The sequence below is a fragment of the Arachis ipaensis genome, chromosome B05 (assembly GCF_000816755.2).
Source record: "Arachis ipaensis cultivar K30076 chromosome B05, Araip1.1, whole genome shotgun sequence".
NCBI classification, from domain to species: Eukaryota; Viridiplantae; Streptophyta; class Magnoliopsida; order Fabales; family Fabaceae; genus Arachis; species Arachis ipaensis.
Window position 1 is genome coordinate 141,344,767 of NC_029789.2, and position 4,424 is coordinate 141,349,190.

The 4,424-nt window shown below is 27.6% G+C and overlaps 1 long non-coding RNA gene across 1 annotated transcript in view; it reads left to right on the plus strand.

The window, feature by feature from the left end:
* The window catches only part of LOC110263064, a 1,861-nt gene extending 1,344 nt beyond the window's left edge, over positions 1 to 517 (plus strand). Inside the window, exon 3 of the long non-coding RNA XR_002348057.1 lies at positions 305 to 517. This is a non-coding gene — a long non-coding RNA (uncharacterized LOC110263064). The remainder of the gene's footprint in view (positions 1 to 304) is intronic.

Here is a 4,424-nt window from a genome sequence, read left to right on the forward strand (position 1 = left end):
TAGTTGTAACCTTCTTGTGTTTGCCTTTAACTGTTTATTTGTCTGTGAAAATGCATGATGGAATTGGAGGTATGGAGGAATGGTAGTATAGGACTTAGATTTAAGGTTAAGTTAAGTTAGGATTAAATATTTTTAGGAAACCACCTTTTATGGCTTCTGTTTAATACTTTAAGTTCTACAATCTGAGTATCGGCGTTCTAGGACTGCCTATGGCATTCCCAGGACCTTATATATTATGTGTGTGGCACCTTTACCATACTGAGAACCTCCGGTTCTCATTCCATACTATGTTGTTGTTTTTCAGATGCAGGTCGGGAGCCATCTCGTTAGGCGTCTGGACTCTTAAAGCGGAGGGGTTACTGGATAGTGTTGTTGGATAGTTTTGTTGTACAATGATGTATATATATGTACTTAACTTTCTCTCCGCATAACTTGTCCTTTTTGATTCTCTTAGAGGTTTATGGAGAGGCAGGATTGTGTGTATGTACTTTTGGGTTTTGGATATGTATGTATATATATGTGTAAATATTCTCCGGCCAGTCTTGACTTCGCAGGCTGAGTTAGGAGCTTATATTTTGTATCTTTGGCACTCTATTCCCACTTCTGTTAGCTTATGTTTGATAGTTATGGTTTTCTTAGCACGTAAGTTAACTCGTTCCTTGAGCGTTGCGCTTTTATTGTGCGATTTTTATTTCCCCCTTTTCTTCAAGGCTCCTAGCATATTATAACTTTTCTGCTATTATATGTACTTATTTTATTTTAGAGGTCGTAATACCACATCACCTCTGTTTTACGACTTAAGCGTAAAGCTTTGTGTGGTAGGGTGTTACATCTATCATCATAGAACTATAGAAGTACTCTTGATGATGTCACATTAACACCATTTTTCTATAGTTCAGTTTATGATGAAATTTGTAGCTAAACTAACTTGTTATGTTATTCCAGTCAAAGATCAAGGTCAAAATTGCCTAAATCAAAATAGGTTTTGGTCTGTTTCATATATGTCATTAATGGTTACGCCTAGATTATTCATAATATTAGCGCATACATGATCATTAATAATTTTATAATATTAGAGATATAATTATTAATGTTGTCTTCTCTTATCAGCTTAAATTTTTGGGAGAAATGGATCCTCTCAATTTTTTTTAATAATTGAGGGAGTAAATTATAATCTCTTACCATTAATTTTATAAGTGGACTAAGAATAAATATGAGAGAAAAAGCAATGAAGGGTTAGAGATAACACTTTACACTCTCAATTTTTTTTAACAATTGAGAAGATCCATTCCCATTTTTGAAATAAATGATTTCATGAAATCAAACAAATCCAAAAGAGGCTCTTGTTTGAGGAAGAGTTTAGAGATATAATCATTAATGTTGTCTTCTCGTATCAGCTTGAATTTTTAGAATAAATGGTTTCATGACAAGTATTATATCTTATATATTATTACATATATACTACAATAAGTAGAAGATATAAATAAAAACGTAAACTATAAAAACTGCACCCAAATTATATTTGTGCTATCCCCAAATTTTGTTATCAGTAAAACTATCCTCAAATAATTTAAAAACGTTTAAAGAATGTCCAATCGTGATCAAATACATGTGAGAAAAATGTGATGTGGCTCACTTACCAATGGCAGAGTCTTACTTGCCATATAAGAAGTTTCTATTGTCACATCACTCTTTTTTGTTAACATATAATATTTCAGTTTATAAGATTATTTTCAATAGGGAATTCATTTCAGTCTCTGTTTATAGTCCACTTGTCATAAAAAGTAACTTCACATCAGCTTTTGCATCATAAATAGTAAATAAGAATTTAAAGTATTTTTTTCTTCTCTATTAAAAGGAACTAACTTTAATCCCTGTTGTAGTTCCACTTATTTAATTAATTAAAGTAATTAAAATTAATGTAGTTATTATTTTGTTTACAATAATATTATTAAAATTTATAAATTCAAAAATAATTCACTATTAAAAATATTAAAATTCAAAAAAAAAATTATTTGTCAACATTTGAGATTCTATTGTTTCAGAAAAAGAGAAAATAGAATCTTAAAAAATTGATGCGTTGGAGATGCTCTAAGTGTGCATTTTTATCATATTTTTAAATAATTTAAAAATATTTTTGTTGATAATAAAATCTAAAACCAATTTTATCAGTGATAAAATAATTTAGATATATTTTTATGGTCTATCCTAAATTAAAAAAAAAAGTTGATGAAAAGCTAAGTTAATATAACGCAACATTTCATTACATTACAGTTCAAATACACTGGTCTAGGAGAATGAATCCTCTTAAAGATAGTATAATAAGATATCACACTTAACCTACTATTTGGGAGAAATTAAATTGTTTAATATAATAGAAATCAACATCTTAATCATCATCTTTATATGAAAATATTTTTATATAAGTAGTCATTTTATTGCAAAAAACAAATTGATCAAGCATTCGGACGGATGACTTTTGAATAGATGTCTATATATTTTGGGAGCTAAGAAAGAGGTCAAACTCTAACACAGTCCTATGCTCTATTTTTTATGAACTCCTTCATATAAATGGAGCCTCACTAGGTGGTGTTTGAAGGAAAATCAGGAAGTTAGGTAGCATTTGTTTTGAGGTATTGAGATAAAAACTGAGAGATTGAGACTCATTTTTATATTTGTTGGTTCAGAGGCTGATACTAAAATTTCTGTCTCTGTTTCTAAAATTTCAGTATTTCAGTACTTCCAAAAAGTAGGGACACAGGAGACTAAAATTTTTAGAAATGGAAACTGAAACTTTAATAACATTTTATACCTAAATTATCCTCATTTTAGTTAGTTAATTCCAATTTTACCCTTTGTACAAATTAAATTAGAGTTTTATTCTTGTTTCAATTTCTGTCTCTCACTTTGCACCAAACAGAATACTGAGATTTATTTTAATCTCTGTCTCTTAGTCTCTGTCTCTCAGTTTCAGTCTTTTCGTCTCTATCTCTCCACCAAACGCTACCTTAGAGAACGATTTTTCTGGTTTAAGCAATCTTGGTGTGAAAATAGATTATTAAGGAATTGAAGGGTATATGTTGAGAAACTAAGTTTTTTTTCCAGGTAACTTTAAGCCATTTTTTAACATTTGGTTTGACTAAAAAATAGAAAATCACTCGCTTCTCTTTAAAAGAAATTACTGTTGAATTGCAAATTTTTATTTGATTTTGTTAGTTAACTAATTTCTCTTCATTCAACAATTAGCTATCAAAGTAGATGATAAGTAAAGATTAAAAAAGGAGAAATTTAAAGAGAAAGATAAATAGAGACAAAAAAGTGTTTCTCAATCTTTTTTTATTATTAGTACGTCATTATTTTGTTAACTGATGAAAATTTTTTTATTCTCTAATAAATGCAGTACATATCTTAGTTAACATGTACATAATAATAAGATTTTTTAATTAATAAGGTCTAGAATTCTAAACCTTGTGAACACTCAATTAACAATGACATTTCAAAAAATAATTAAAAAAATAGCAAAATGAAAAAAAAGATTTATGTAACAATATGTAATAGTAAAAAACAAAAAAAAAATAATACATCATTAAATTTATTCTTTAATAATATCATAATTTAGTAAACTGATATAAATTTGTATCAAAAATAGAGTAAATTAGAGATAATGAAAGAGATAGAATAGAAGAAAAATTTTTAAGATTAATGTCAAAAAGAGCAAATAGAATTCTTATTACATTATATATATTTTATATTATTACATCATATTCTATAAATAATTACCTTATGTTACCGATGTTAAATGAAAAACTCATTTCTGTTGTGATAAGAACGAACAACGTGGATGCTCATTCCCATGTAAAATTCACTTTTTTAAAGAAGAAATGACATTAAATGTATGTTGAAATTAAGCTCCCAATATGTGTATAAATAGAGGCCTTTGCCTCCGAGAGAAACACAAGCAAGTAATAATAAAATTACTTCTCTCTTTATGTTGCAATCAAATACTCTTCTCTTTATATTTCTACTACAATTCTTTCTCTTCTTTTATTTTATTAGTATCCTAAATTCTCTTTTCTATTACTCTTTACATATAATATTAATAGCAATATTAATCATCTTTATTATATTGAGATAGTAACAATAAACATTTGCGATTCTCTCTCTCTTTATTTTTAATACTTCTTTCTATCTTTGTATATATATATACACATTACAACATATAATATTATTATATATATATATAAATTATTATTGAGCTAATTATTTTAATACTAGGGTCTTCTATTTATACATCTTTATTATATATATCTTTTATTTCACAACACGTTATCAGCACGAGACTCTGATCAAATTTTTAGGAAGACTCAGGTAACAAATTTTCATTATGTCGAAGCTCTCTCATCTTGAATTCAATGCTCTTGATA